Genomic DNA, 16,580 nt, shown 5'->3' with positions numbered 1-16,580 from the left:
GGGTCGTATGATAAACATGTATTCAGCTTGATGAGAAACTCCCAAGCCATTTTTCCGGAGTGGCTGTACCATTTTGCATTACCACCAGCACTGTGTGGGAGCTCCTGTTGATTTGCATCCTCACTGACACTTAGAATTGCCATTTAATCAGCGCATCACTAATAAATTACATTGAAGCATCTTTTCATCCATGTTATTAATCTTATTAACCTGAAGCACCTTATTTGCCATCCATATATCTTCTTTGGTGACGTGTATGTCAATTTTTGGCCCATTTTAAAATATGTTCTTTGTTTTGTTCATTGAATCTTGGGTTCTTTATATATTCTGGGTACAAATCCTTTGTCTTATAGGTGATCACAAAGACTTTCTTCCAGCTTAGAACTTGTCTTTTCACAGGATGTTAACAATCTCCTTTGCAGAATAAAGTCTTCTCTATTGTATGAAGCCAAGTTTAACCATGTTTTCCTTGTGGGTGATCCTTATTTCTTATTTCTGAGAACTCTTGTCTAACCCAAAGTCAAAGTGTTTTTCCAGTTTTTCTTCCATGAGTTCAAATTAACTTTATATTTAGTTCTAATTTAACTCATGTGTTTAAAGTTAAAACTAATTCCGTATTCAGTTCTGTGATCCATTTTGAGTTAAGCTTTGTGTATTCTATGAGGTAGAGTTCTTTTCCATTCTATTGAGTCTTGCCAGTGAGTTTTTCAGTTCTAAAGCTTCCATTTAGTTCCTTTTGATAGCTTTTGTTCTTACTGCAAACTTCTATCTTTCCATTTATATAAAAAAATATTTACCTTTACTTCTTGAAGCATGGTTTACAATAACTATTACAAGGTCTTTGTCTAACAATTCCAATACTGAAGTCTTCTCAATGTTCGCTTGTGTTGACTGCCTTTCCCTTGAGAGTTATCTATGTCTCCCTGTTCTTCTGTATGTGAAGTGATTTGGGGTTGCATCTTAAATATTTTGACTATTATGTCATGAAACTCTGAGTCTATTTAAATCTAGAAAGTTTATACTTTTTTTTTCTTTTTTAACCAGGCAGGCAACCTCGTTAGGTTCAGATGGTACAACCTGGTCTACTTTCTGTGGTCTGTGATTCCAATGTCCATTTAGTTTTGAAAGCATTTACAAGCGCTCTGCTGACCCGCCCAGCCTATATACCGCTCAGCTGCCAGTCTGAAACCTGGGCCATGGTCTCCCCTACAGTTCAGCGTTCAAAGTCTTCACGGGGCTGATTCTAGGCTGGTTGACACATACTCAGTTCAAGCGTGAGCCAGGAACTTCATATGCAGTCTTAATGGAGTCCTTTCTCATGCCTCCCCACCCTGCTCTGCACCCTCTGTCTCCCAGGGTTTCCCCTTCCTAGTGTTCTGGTTGGAAAGCTGGGGCTTTGGAGTAGGGTTTGGTCCTGCCACGTCCTCCCTTTCCAGACGCTCTGGCTTTCGCTGGGGCTGGCTTGCTTGCTTATGTATGTATGTTTGTGTGCATCCACTGGCAGTTCAGGCTGTTTTAACATCCAGGTCAGGATATATAAGGGGCAAAAAGAGGACCTATCCCCTTCAGAAAACAAACCTCAAAACAGAAGCCTCAGAAATCACCACCACGTCCTCTTCTTGACTCCAGTGATCCTTGCTCACCCTGCCTGCTCTCATCCACCTGTCAGAGCCTTCTGAAAGTTCAATTATGTGGTTTTGCCCAAGGTTTTTAGTTGTAGTTAATAAGAGAGGTGAGGTTGCCTGTGTTTACTTGATCTTGTTTGGAACCAAAAAAAGCGAATATAAATTTTTCTGAATGAATGGGAAAAAGGAAAAAATTCTGTCTCATTTTAGGAACTGCCTATTTTCTCTTCCCAGATTTATGTATATCTAAAAATGTTAGCCTTTCTTCCTGTCTCTTAAGGAACACAAAAAATTTTTCTTTATACTTAATTCAGGCTCCAGGGAGATTAATTCTGGTTTTTATTTAAATGATTAATACTACGTTGCCAGCCTTGCCACTGCTCTTACTACTTGGCTGACGTAGACAGGCCTGGCATTCAAGCCTGGGCTCATATGCTCTCTAGCTGTGTGCCACGGGGAAGGTTGGAGGGTTCCATCCATAAGACAAGCAACTAGGACTACAGGGTCCCTAAGTCCTTTCTCCGCGAGCCTTCACTTTCCAACGCCCCAACCATTGGTAAGCCTGGTGCTCCCACATCCTTCTCCCTCCAGCCCAGGACACTCTTTTCTTCATGTTGTGCTCATTTCCTCTTGTGATTCAGCCCAAGACCTGCGAGGCTTGCCCTCTGTTCCAGTTCTCTGCACCCACCATCACGTGTCCACCATGCAATCCTTGATTCTTTCTTCCTTGAACTACAAGCTCTGGCCCTTCTTCTGTGAGGAACCTGGACTTAATTTTCCTCACAGACTTAGTAATGAAAAAAGAGGGTTTAGTCTAAGCAGTCCTGTGCAATCACAGCCCCAGCTTATGGATCAAGACCGCCATGAGGTTGGCTCTCAAAGACCATGCTCTTGAAGCTTTATACTTCCGGAGCCCTTTGGTTGATTTCTTCTGACACACTTGTCAGAGAACAGTCTGGAATCAATAGAGCAATCAATAGGTTCCCTGGGGTTCCTAAGCCATTGGTTGGCCAGACATCATTCTTCTTATTGGCCTCCTGCCCAGTGGTTCTCAACTGTGGGGTTCAACACATTGGTGTTTTGGAGGCAGTTATGGCTTTTCTGGCTGGTTACTTGTTACTATCTGTGTTTGAAAAATCCATGTTTATGAAAGGTTTCCTTTTTACAGTAGTTGCCCTTTCTCTCTGGTTTTACTTTCCACAGTTTGTTAACCACCGTGAACTGTGGTCTAGAAACAGATGATCCTCCTTCTGATATATTGTCAGAAGATCAGTAGTAGCCTAATGTCACAATATCTACATCATTTACCTCACATCATCACAAGAAGAAAGGCGAGTACAGTACAAGAAGATATTTTGAGAGAGATTGAGAAAAAACACATTCATATGCCTTTTATTATCATTTATTATCATTGTTCTGTTTTATTAGTTATTGTTACTCTTAATGCGCCTAATTTACAAAATTTATCATAGATATATATGTATAGGACAAGACATAGTACCTATATAGGGTTTGGTAGTATGCACAGTTTCAAGCATCTACTAGGGATGTTGGAACATATACCCCACAAATCAGGGAGGGCTACTTATTCTTTAAACTGCTGGGGCGCCTGGGTGGCGCAGTCGGTTAAGCGTCCGACTTCAGCCAGGTCACGATCTCACGGTCCGTGAGTTCGAGCCCCGCGTCGGGCTCTGGGCTGATGGCTCGGAGCCTGGAGCCTGTTTCCGATTCTGTGTCTCCCTCTCTCTCTGTCCCTCCCCCGTTCATGCTCTGTCTCTCTCTGTCCCAAAAATAAAATAAACGTTAAACTGCTACTTATGATCATGAATAAACCCAAGCTGTCTACACCAGCCTAAAAGAGTATTTCACTGAATATTAGCCCCACAGGTTGGAACTCAGATTTATTTGAAAATACAATGCCTCCATGATCAGTAAGTTTTAGAAATATTGGCCTGAGCAATGTTGATCTTTCCTGTAGGACTTGACCTTGTATATAGTTACTGTGTTTTATGGCTCTCCAGGGGTGCTAGGTAGCATAGAACTACTTCAAAAATTTATTTGAACACAATACTTTTTGAAAGAGACATCTTGAAGGATTTGTGTTCAGTGGAACTCACTAGCAAATGGTGGTGTCCACTGTCCCTCCTTACCATTAGCAGGAGATGGCAGGGAACCCTAACTCCAGAGTTAAGGTGCTGAAGGTCACTGCTGCGTTTTCATATAAGTTCTTCCCCTCTGGTCCCCCATCCAAAGATCCTCCCAAAGGGTCTTCTGTCAAAGGCTTTTTTGTGACTGTTGAGATAAAGACCAAGTTCTTAATATAACCTGCAGCACAACTTTGTCTTATACTACTCTCCCTCTACCTCTACATTCTGGCCGAAACTTTTTTTTTTTTTTTTTTTTTTTTTTTTAGTTTTAAAAACTTACCATACACCTTTTTACTCCAGACCCTTTGCCCCTATATTACTCTTTGCCTAAAACCACCTTTTACCCCTAAACTTGATTTGTTCAATCCCTAGTTATTTTTTAGATATCAGCTCCAACTTTGTTTTTAGAAGGTCACTTCTGACTGTGCTCCAGGCCCCTTCCCTCCCCCTATTTTTCACTCCCTCCCCCCTCCTTAGATGGGGTCCTATTGTTGCGTGTTTTCATAGAATGATGACCTTTTCCTTCAAAGTATATATATATATATCAGTTTTAATTATAGACTGATCTATGTGTTTATTTGTTTGATGACCGTCCTCTCCTCGAAATCCCTGCACTGGTCCGAAAACAGTCCCTGCACTGCATGAAAACAGGGCCCATGTTATTAGTCAGTCATCATTATACATGAAATGTTTGCTAAATGTGAATAAATGGTATCTATTCGTTCCTGAGTGGTTAATTCAAAGTCAATAGAAGAACCTCATAGGCTTTGAAGCAGTCCACTGGCTCCACTCAGAGTGGCCACATGTCTCACGACGAAGTGGATTGGAGCCTTGTGTCATGTACATGCCATTAATGAGCTTGTGAATTTGCTTGTTGACCTAAAGAATGTTTATTCCTCTGTCTCCTTCAAACACACTTCTGTTCTATTACAGGAGATCTTTCACGTGGCTGTGTTAATAGTGGCAGCAAAGAGCATGAAGCAATTGATCCATAGAGCAGAAATGGTTACCCAGGGGACTCTTCCTTCCAGGACTCTGATATCAGAAAATACATGGTTGAGGGAGCCTAGAAAACCCACATGGGGGCCTCAACTAGCAATCTGGGAGTTGGCCCAGGAAAAGTCACTTTAGGAGCATTCTCTAGAAGTCACTCTTTATTCTTTGGTCATTTGGTCCCTGGTGTATGTCTCTGTTATTTATCAAAGACCGACTGGGTGCTTCTAGGTGTTAGTGATACGAACATTAAAAAAATATGGTCACTAGAGACACAGCAGACTGGTAGAGGAGGGACTTGTGCATAGGCTGAACTGCCTTTCTGGTTCCTCCCGGATATCCTATTAACATATTTCAGCTGGCACTACAGATCTTCCAGAATTATAATAACTAACACTTAGCACCGGATATGTCACAGTCCATTGGACTGTTCACAGATATCCTGCTTCTCCTCCCTGCAGGAATGTAGTGGGCTCCCAGTTCCTTGCCCACTTGAAGCAGTCACCCGCTTCAGCCAATGAGATGTGTGACACATCTGAGAAGAAATTTTAAGACCATTGCACATAGTGTCTCTTTCCCTTGCCAAAGCAATTGACAGTTCTCCTAATAGTGGAAGCTCTATCTACCTTGATCTTGTAATGGGGAGATCTAGAGCAGAACCCTCACCTTAGAAGCAGAAACCACATGGGGCTTAGTGGGCAGTTCCTGCTATTGGGTAAAGAGAGCTGTTAAAGAGTACCGTAAGTGTTCTCCCCCTGGCTTTATGAATCTCTGTGCGAGGGCTCAGAGAGGTTCCATTCCAAAGCTTGTGCACAGAGTTGCTCACCTTGTGCTACTTGGCCTTCTATGCTTGGAGAATACGACTTTTTTGTTAGACACTAGCAATTGGGAGTTTCCGGTTACTGTACCATAACCTAGCTCATTCTGACTTACACAGTTTCCCAGGCTCTGTTTCAAGCATCTTGGGTATAATGAGTCATTTAATTTTTATAACCACACTACAGAGAAAGTACTGTTATTCCTACTCTGGAAATGTGGAAATCAAGGCCCACGGAGATTAGGTGACAAACTGAAAATGTGACAGAACTGGGATTCAAACCTAGGGAGTCGGACTTCAGAGTCTGTGTCTTTAACCAGTGGTACCATAGTGCCTCTTGATAACCCTGTGGTCTCTTATCTTTTGCCGTCTCCCTGCTCCCTTGGACCTCATGCCCTAGAGGCTAGGTCTCTACTCCTAGAATTCTGAACGCCAGGCGCTAGTCTGAGAAGGAGATCACCAACTAGTACTTGGAGAAAGCCCACGTACAGCAATGTTATTACCATTTAACTATTTTCGCTGCTCCTATTTTAGCACCTGGACTTCGAACACACCATCAAAGAGATCCTAAATTGGGACATCCAGGTTCCAGATTACCGTATCGGGGAGATCCTAACAAACCTATAATTTAATCTGTGATACATAGGCAGTGTCTCTCATCCATCAACAGCTCAGTCACTAACAATTATAGAGAAACATATCAGAGCATAGGAGAGAAAAGAGGCAATATTTTTGGATATAGAGTCACAGAATTAGATTGATGATAATCTCTTTTTCATGAAACACTCTTCATTTTTGATCCTTGCATGGCCCTCTTTGTTCATATGTGTGTTTTCATGTATATATTCGCTGACTTGTTTTTCTTAAGTAATAGAAGTAAAATGCAGGAGCCCCCCCCCCCCCATCAACACGGGAAGGAAACTGTTGGCAATAGCTTACATTACAATAGCTTGCATACTTGTCTTCCATCCTGTCTTTCTGTGGCGCCCACCCACTGTCCTGACTCCTGTGTGTGTCATTCCCCTGCTTTTTTTTAACATGTAGTTTTTCTTTTTTCTTTTTTTTAACTATTCTTTATATTAGAGGATACTCTCCTGAATGCAATCTTGTTGGGGGTTTTTTCCCCACTCAATATTATATTGTTAAGGCATCTGTTGGTGGCCATGAGAATGCAGGTGTACTTGACCAAGGGCCCTCTTCTCTGCTGTCTATTGTGAACATTGCTGAGCTGTGCCAAGACCACGATTCCTGCGGATCCCTAGGACATTGCTCCCAGCTGGTGACTGAGTGTGGTCGAGACACTGAGACAGCCCCAGTCCTGGGAGACACAGGGCTCCTGTGACAGCTGACGCTCGCTCAAGGACACCGAGGTGAACTTGCCGAATCGTCTGCAGATCTAGTACAGTCTACATCCCTTCCATCCAACCCTCCTTTCCTCCTCCTTCACTTGGGGTCATATTTGCATCGCAGTCTATGACTCCCCCAGACTTCCTCCCATTTTCTCCACAAGCATTGCTCCTAAGGAAAACTTCCCACAGTTAATCCTACCTTGGCATATTTCCTCAGAGGTCAGATACAGCATTCACACTGTTACATGTAACAGAAATCTATTGCTTCCACTGCTGTATGGTGTTCGATTATATGAATATACCAAGGGAATGGATAAATACACTGTGGTATATTCTAATAATTGCAGATTTGGGTTGTTTCCAGATTTTACCATTAGGAAGAATGCTGCTATAAACATCCCTTGTATGTTTATGTGTTCGGTAATTTGTCTTGGATATATATCTAGAAGTTTCTGGGTCATGGGGCAGGTATCTGGCTGACATTTAAGATAATGTCGAACTGCTTTCTGAAGAGTTTGTACACATTTACACTCCTACCAGTGGAGTATAAAAAATCCTGTGGACTCATAGCCTCTCCAATACTTAGTAGGTTGGAATTCTTAATTTTTGCTACTTAAATGGGTATAAAATAACCACTGTGGATTTGATTGGCATTTCCCTCAAGGTGAACATCTTTCTATGTTATTGCCTCTCCTGTAAACTGCCCGTTTATGGCTGTGCCATTTTGGGAAGTGGGGGGTGGAGATGTTTTTTGACTGAAATGTAGGACTTCTTTATATGCCCCTGATAATTAACCTGATAATTCATGTGTTGAAAATACCTTTTCCCAATCCAATTTGTAAGTTGTCTTTCACATCCTGTAAGGTGGCTGTTGGTGAGCAGAATTTCTTCATTTTAATAAGACATCAAGTTTTAATAGTTAGCATTTCTGTTTAAAACTTTCTCCCTATCCCAAGATTAGAAATAGATTCACCTAGGGCTCAGTCAGTTAAGCGTCCAACTCTTGATTTCAGCTCAGGTCATGATCTTGTGGCTTGTGAGTTTGAGCCTCGTGTCAGGCTCCGTGCTGGCAGTGCGAGGCCTGCTTGGGATTCTTTCTTTCCCTCTCTGTCCTTCCCCCACCTCTCCTCCAAAATAAATAAATAAATAAACTTAAAAATATATATGTTCATGGAACGCCTGGGTGGCTCAGTCAGTTACGCGTCCGACTTTGGCTCCAGTCATGATATCATAGTTCATGCGTTCGAGCCCCACATTGGTCTTTGTGCTGACAGCTTAGAGCCTGAAGCCTGCCTTGGATTCCGTGTCTCCCTCTCTCTCTGCCCCTCCCCCATTCACGCTCTGTCTCTCTGTGTCTCTCAAAAATAAATGTTAAATATATCTATATCTATATCTATATCTATATCTATATCTATATCATCTGTATCTATATATTCACCTATAATTTCTCCTAAAAAGAAAAATAAAGGTATTATTGTCTTTGTCATTTAAGTCCTTGAGTTATCAAGAGATATTTTTCTGTATGGTACAAACTTAGAATTAGTTTCACTTTTCTGACACAAGAACAGACACTCAGATCAATGGAACAGAATAGAGAATCCAGAAATGGACTCACAAATGTATGGCCAACTAATCTTTGACAAAGCAGGAAAGAATATTCAATGGAGTAAAGACAGTCTCTTCAGCAAGTGGTGCTGGGAAAACTGGACAACGACATACAGAAGAATGAACCTGGACCACTTTCTTACACCATACAAAAAAATAAACTCAAAATGGATGAAAGACCTAAATGTAAGTCAGGAAGCCATCAAAATCCTCAAGGAGAAAACAGGCAAAAACCTCTTTGATCATAGCCACAGCAACTTCTTACTCAACACGTCTCTGGAGGCAAGGGAAACAAAAGCAAAAATGAACTACTGGGACCTCATCAAAATAAAAAGCTTCTGCACAGCAAAGGAAACAATCAGCAAAACCAAAAGGCAACCGACAGAATGGGAGAAGGTATTTGCAAATGACATATCAGATAAAGGGTTAGTATCCAAAATCTATAAAGAACTTATCCAACTCAACACCCAAAAAACAAATAATCCAGTGAAGAAATGGGTGAAAGACATGAATAGACACTTCTCCAAAGAAGACATCCAGATGGCCAACCGACACATGGAAAAATGCTCAACATCACTCATCATCAGGGAAATACAAATCATGAGATACCACCTTACACCTGTCAGAATGGCTACCATTAACAACTCAGGCAACAACAGATGTTGGCAAGGATGTGGAGAAAGAGGATCTCTTTTGCACTGCTGGTGGCAATGCAAGCTGGTGCAGCCACTCTGGAAAACAGTATGGAGGCTCCTCAAAAAACTAAAAATAGAACTTCCCTACAACCCAGCAATTGCACTAATAGGCATTTGTCCACGGGATACAGGTGTGCTGTTTCGAAGGGACACATGCACCCCCATGTTTATAGCAGCACTATCAACAATAGCCAAAGTATGGAAAGAGCCCAAGTGTCCATCGATGTATGAATGGATAAAGAAGGTGTGGTATAGATATACAATGGAGTATTACTCGACAATCAAAAAGAATGAAATCTTGTCATTTGCAACTACATGGATGGAACTGAAGGGTATTATGCTAAGTGAAATTCGTCAGTCAGAGAAAGACAAAAATCATATGACTTCACTCCTATGAGGACTTTAAAAGACAAAACAAATGAACATAAGGGAAGGGAAACAAAAATAATATAAAAATAGGGAGGGGGACAAAACCAAAGAAACTCATAAATATGGAGAACAAACTGAGGGTTACTGGAGAGGTTGTGGGAGGGGGGATGGGCTAAATGGGTAAGGGGCATTAAGGAATCCACTCCTGAAATCATTGTTTCACTATATGCTAACTAATTTAGATATAAATTTTAAAAAATAAAAAATAAATAAAAAAAAAATTAGCTTCACTTTTCCCCCCACCATACGGATATTCTTTTTCTCCCCCAGGTTAATTCATTACATAGTCTCTTTTCCCCTACTGACCTTCCATGCCAAGTCTTTCAAATATCAAATTTCCATATATTCAAGGGTCTGTTTCTGAGGTCCTATTATATTGGACAGTATCTCCACTAGAAACACATAATCTTTTTTTAAAATATTTATTTATTTTTCAGAGAGAGTGGAGGGACAGAGAGAGAGAGAGAGACACAGAATCGGAAGCAGGCTCCAGGCTCTGAGCTGTCAGCACAGAGCCTGATGCGGGGCTCGAACTCACAAACTGTGAGATCATGACCTGATCTAACTCTCCATTCATTTAGGTCTTTCTTCGTTCTCATGGAGGTGTTGCAGATACTTTGTTCAGTGTACTGCTAGGTGCCTAATTTTGTGTGTGGTGCGATTGTTATTGTAAACAGTGTCTTCTTTTCAATTGCACTTTCTAGTTTATAACTGTTAGTGTATACGAATGCAGTTGACTTCTATATAAGCAAAAATATTCTGGTAAAAACAATGATCACGATAACAGCCATTATTCAGTATTTCTAGCTTTCATTTGCTGAGCACATATTCTGTGCTGGCCATGATGGTAAGTGCTTATATACATTTTCTCCTTTATTCGCAGCACAGCCCCATGAGTTTGAAAATAACTCGGATGAACAGATTAGAAAACCAAGGTGCAGACCGATGGGAGCACTTGAAATCACACATCTAGACAAGTAAGCCACTGGGGTTCAATCTTAAAGTGTTCTGACTCTAAAGCATACACTTTTTTTTTTAAATGTTTATCCCTTTTTGAAGAGAGAGCACAAGCGGGGGAAGGTCAGAATCCGAAGCAGGCTCCAGGCTCTGAGCTGTCAGCATAGAGCACAATGTGGGGCTCGAGCTCACGAACCACAAGATCATGACCTGAGCTGAAGTCGGACTTTTAACTGATTGAGCCACCCAGGCTCCCCTAAAGCATAAACTCTTGACTATCAGCAATTTATAGCAGTTCTCGGTTTTAAGGGGAAACAACCATAACAAAATAAACCTCAATCACTGTATAATTTTTTTGCATTTCCTGTTTTCTCAGTTATGGCTGCCACATACAGGTGATATCTCAATGTTGTTCAGATTGACCATCTACAGAAGGTGCAGAAAACTGTTTCTCTAAGAGTATGGTCACCGGTGTCTTTAATAGATGAGCCATCGCATTCTTTACTGGCAACAACATCCACTTACTCTATCTGCCCCTATTATAATCAAGATTCCATGATTTAAGAGGGGGTAGGGAGAGGGCTATGACTCCCAGAATCTGACTCCTTCTCAGAGAGAGGGAGACTTGGTCTGCGGTGTTTATTTTTATGTGGCTTTACTGGTCATGTGTTGACGGTGGCACACACCATTCAGCCTGGTTTGTGATGAGCAAGACAGTGCTTTCAGTTGTGAACCTGATACGCCCTACACCCCAAAATCACACAGCAAAGGAAATATAAGGTCACCCAAGACTAAAATCCTCACATTGTAACAAGCCAGTGTACAGCAGATATATAATCATTCCTTAGATTTGTAGAACAAAGAAATTTCACAGTGCCTATCCAGCTAATTTACTCTTCCTCGGGAAGTAAGGTGAGTAGGTGCCACTATGCCTCCTTTATAACGAAGAAGGTGAGACCCAGAGAAAGTGACTTGTCCAGGGTCACCATGCAGTTGGGAAATTGGAGCTATAGTTCACCCCATGGAGTGTGTTCTCTCTACCTCTCTGTAGACTTTCCCCTTTATTATTTTTTTAAATGTTTATTTATTTTTGAGAGAGAGACAGAGCATGAGCAGGTGAGGACAGAAAGAGAGAGGGAGACATAGAATCCGAAGTAGGTTCCAGGTTCTGAACTGTCAGCCCAGAGCCTGACGTGGGGCTCGAACCCACGAACCGCGAGACCATGCCCTGAGCCAAAGTTGGTGCTCAGCCAACTAAGCCACCCAGGTGCTCCTCAAAAATGTTTTTAAAACAGACTTTTAAAACATGAAAAATACTCCATTATTTTGGTATACAATAATTTATTCAGTCAATTGCACATAATTCAGTCGTTGTGCTCATTTAGGTAAAGTTTTCCATTTTTACTAAACATCTTTGTGTCTAAAATGTGTTCACCCTTCTGATTGTTTCACAATAGATTCATACATGTGGAATTCTTAAAGGACAAGACTATTTTTTAAGATTTTTGATGCAAGACTGCCTAACTGCTTTCCAGAAAGACTGCACTAATTTATACTCCCTCCACAGTGGGGGGAAAAATGCTGATGTTACCAGACTTTGAGTGTCGTCATTTTTCAAACACTTTGTTATTTCAGTAGATTTAAAAATGGTATCCTAGGGTTATTTTATTTGTTTGGGTATTCCTGAGGTGAACTTTTGTTTTTCTAAGTTAATCATTCATATTGTCCATTGCCTACCTTTTTTTTTTTTTTTTTTTTTTTTTTTTTAGTGTAATGGCAGTATTTCTCTTTCCTTCTTTAGTAATGAAGGATATAAATCCTTTTTTCTGAAATATTTGTAGCAAATGTTTTCTGCCAGACTGTTGTAAGGCTTTTAAAAATTGTAATGACTTTCCGATGTACTTAAGTTTTGTATTTTCGTCAAGGAATCTATTGTTTTGTTCTTATTCCCTCGATTAGTTATCTGTACAGGATTTCCTTTTCCACCCAGAACTCTGACAAATATTCATCTCGATATTCATTTAAAATTGTCTCCTATCCATCTGGTTTTATTTTGCTATATGGTGTGTAAGGCAATACATTTTCTCTTTGTTTGCAAATAGCCAGATTTTTCAACAGATTTGCATAGTTTGAATCTTGATGTTAAATTGGACCAAAAAAGGCAGGGCGGGGGGCGGGGGGGGGGTGGTAATAGGAATATTTGGTGCTGGAGGGATTCATAAAGCTGCAGTGTTGGAAATGCCGATGGATGTCTGGGTGATCACCAGGAAAGGAAAACAGGAAAAACCAGTATTTGACAGCTGGTAAGTGGGTTCTAGGTTGTTCCTCCTTTACCCCTTCTCCCCAAGTATGGAGAGTTCACCATACCACAGTGAACTGTCCCAGATTCCAGTAGTCAAAAGTCAGGGGGCACCCCCAATTGTTTCCTGATGTGAAGATCTCACTCAACTACTGGAGAATGAACTTCTCTCCGAGCAAGTTGGCAAGGATGCCAGGAGGGGTAGAGACGTATAATTGTCTTGTGGATAGATGTAAGCTCAAGACTTGTCCACATTCAAACTGTTTGTGTTTCCATGGTCTCTCACAAAACTCTGTGTGTGTCTCTAGCATTGCACTTACAACATCATATTGTAATTTTTCTTTGTGTGTCTTCTTCCTCCTTATCCTGCGCCTAGGGTTTTTTTTTTAATATATGTTGTTTTGTTTTTTTTTAACGTTTATTTTTTTGAGACAGAGAGAGACAGAGCATGAACGGGGGAGGGGCAGAGAGAGAGGGAGACAGAATCGGAAGCAGGCTTCAGGCTCTGAGCCATCAGCCCAGAGCCCGACGCAGGGCTCGAACTCACGGACCGTGAGATCATGACCCGGGCTGAAGTTGGACGCTTAACCGACTGAGCCACCCAGGCGCCCCTTAATATATGTTTATGCAGTATAATAACAGTAAAGTGAATAAATCTTAAATGTACCATTCATTGAGTTTTGATAAATGTAAAGACCCATTTAACTGACACCCCAAATAAGACCTAAAACACTGTCATTATTCTAGAAAATTCCTCTGTGTGCTTTTCTAGTCATCACCCCCTCCATCCAGAGGCCACCACTATTCTGATTTCTATCCCCACAGACTAGTTTTGCATGAGTGGGGACTTCATATTGATTCTAAGTATGTGTTCCTCTGTGTCTGGCTCCTTCCAGTCTACCACATGATATTTGGGGGTCATTCCTATTGTCTCAAGTGTCCATAGTATGTTTCTTTTTGCTGCTGAGTTCATTCTAGCCCCATTTGTTGAAGTGCCTGTCCCTCCCACATTGATTTGCTTTGGCACCTCTGGCAAAGATCATTCGATAGTCATTGTGGGTTTTTTTCTGCCCCATTGATCTATTTGTCTGTCTTTATACCAGTAACTTACTGTCTCAGAAATTGACGAGTTAATACTAACATTTATATGGAAACATAAAAACAATAGTCTTTTAAAAATCCCATAAAGCTTTATAGTGACACTTAAAATCAGGTTGTGTAAATCCTCCAACTATTTTATTTTTTATCAACTCATCAGTTTCTACAAAAACCTTCCTGGGAATTTCACTAGAATTGCATTTAATCTGTAGATCAATTTTGTGAGAACCACCATCTTTACAATGTTGATTCAGCTACCCTGTAAGTATGGTATATCTCTCCCCATTTATTTGTCTTAATTTCTCTCAATAATATTTTATAGTTTTTTAAAAATGTTTATTTATTTTGAGAGAGAGAAAGAGTGAGTGGAGGAGGGGCAGGCAGAGAGAGAAAGAGAGAGAGAGAGAGAGAGAGAGAGAGAGAGAGAATCCCAAGCAGACTCTGCACTGTCTGCACAGAGCCAAACAAGGGGCTTGAACTCACAAACTGTGAGATCATGACCTGAACCAGAATCAGGAATCGGATGCTTAACCGACTGAGCCACCCAGGTACCCCAATATTTTATAGCTTTAAGTGTACATGTCTCACCTATCTTTTTAAAAAGTGATCTGTATTTCGTGATATTGATTCTGTTGTAAATGCTATTGACTTTTAATTTCCTTTTCCAATTGTTTATTTTTTAATACACAGAAATATAATTAAATTTTCTATATTGACATTATATCCTTAAACCTTGCTGAATTACTAGCTTCAGTAGGATTTGGGGGTAGATTCCTTTGATTTTTCTATATGCAAAATTGTGTCTCTGTAAATAAAGCTAACTTTATCTTATTTAAACTTGGTCTCTCCCAGTCTTCAGGACTCTTAATGGAAAGAAATACCATGTTGACTAGAAACAGTGAGAGTAGACATCCTTACCTTGTTTCTGACCTTAGAGGGAACATGGTCCATGTTTTATCATCCATTGTGGTGTTAAGTATAGGGTTTTTTTTTTTAATTTTTTTAACGTTTATTTATTTTTGAGACAGAGAGAGACAGAGCATGAACGGGGTAGGGGCAGAGAGAGAGGGAGACACAGAATGGGAAGCAGGCTCCAGGCTCTGAGCCATCAGCCCAGAGCCCGACGCGGGGCTCGAACTCACGGACCGCGAGATCGTGACCTGAGCTGAAGTCGGATGCTTAACCGACTGAGCCACCCAGGCGCCCCAAGTATAGGTTTTTATAGATGCCTTTTATCAGGTTAAGGAAGTTCTGTTCTATTCCAAATTTGCCTAGAGTTTTTCTCATGAAGTGATGGTGAGGTTTGTGAGATCCTTTTCCTGGACCTGCTGAGATGTTCATGTGATTTCTCTCCTTTGTTTTTTAATGGGATGGGTTACATTGTTTTTGTTTTTGTTTTTGTTTTTGCTTTACCCAACCTTGCATTTATTTGTGATAAACCTCACTTGGCCATGATATATTATCCCTTTTATATATTGATGGATTTGATTTGCTAATGTTTTGCTAAGGCTTTTTGCATCTCTGTTCATGAGGAATATCGGTTTGTAATTTTTTTGTAGTGCATTTGTCAGATTTTGGTATTAGGAATATGATTAGGAATATTAGGCTTTTTAAAGAAGGTCAAGAGGTAACCTCTCCTCCTTTGTTTCTGTAAGAGATTAAGATTGGCATTATTTCTTAAGTGTTTGATAGAATTTACCATTAGCACTATGTGGGCCAGAAGTGTTCTTTGTGGGGGAAGCAATTTTAATGGTGAATTCAACTTCTTTAACAGATTTCAGGTCATTTATTTCTTCTTGTGTCCCATTTTGAAAAATTGTATTTTTCAAGGGATTATTCATTTCATAAACATTGTCAAACTTGTTGGCATAAAGTTGTTTGGAATATCCCTTTATTTTTCTTTTAAGATCTGTAGGATTGGGGCACTGGGTGGCTCAGTCAGTGAGGCATCCGACTTCGGCTCAGTTCATGAGTTCAAGCCCGTCATTGGGCTCTGTGCTGGAGCGTGCTTTGGATTCTGTATCTTCCTGTCTCTCTACCCCTCCCCTGCTTGTGTTCTGTCTCTCTCTCAAAATTAAATAAACATAAAAATTTTTTTTTGAAAAATAAAAATAAATAAAAGTAAATATTTTTTAAAGTTTAAAAAAAAGCTCTGTAGGATTTGAGGCACTATCCTTCCTTTCATTCTTCATAGTGGTCATTTGCATTTTCTCTTTATTTTTTCCTTGTTCAATCTAACTAGGGATTTATCAATTTTATTGATTTTCTCAAAAATTATTTTTTTTCTTTTTTGCTGTTTATTTCCTCCATTGTTTATCTGTTTTCTATTTCATGGATTTTCACTCTTTATTATTTGCTGTTTTTCTATTTACTTTGAGTTTAGTCTATCATTCCTTTATTAGCTTCTTAAGAAGAAAACTTGGGGAGCACCCAAATGACTCAGTCAGTTGAGTGTCCGACTCGATTTCAGTTCAGGTCTTGATCTCCGGGTCATGGACTCAAGCCCCGTGGTGGGCTCTGTGCTGGGCATGATATATATGTGTTTTTCCTTGAGATTTTTTTTTTT

The 16,580-nt window shown here is 40.4% G+C and overlaps 1 long non-coding RNA gene across 1 annotated transcript in view; it reads left to right on the top strand.

The window, feature by feature from the left end:
• Positions 1 to 10,832, top strand: part of LOC125913297 (uncharacterized) — a 76,336-nt gene extending 65,504 nt beyond the window's left edge. The window contains exon 3 of the long non-coding RNA XR_007454971.1: positions 10,544 to 10,832. This is a non-coding gene — a long non-coding RNA (uncharacterized LOC125913297). The remainder of the gene's footprint in view (positions 1 to 10,543) is intronic.
• Positions 10,833 to 16,580: the final 5,748 nt, after the last annotated feature.

The sequence above is a fragment of the Panthera uncia genome (genome assembly GCF_023721935.1).
Source record: "Panthera uncia isolate 11264 chromosome C1 unlocalized genomic scaffold, Puncia_PCG_1.0 HiC_scaffold_4, whole genome shotgun sequence".
NCBI lineage: Eukaryota > Metazoa > Chordata > Mammalia > Carnivora > Felidae > Panthera > Panthera uncia.
The sequence above is the reverse complement of the archived record's forward strand: the minus strand, read 5'-3'. Positions and strand labels throughout refer to the sequence as shown.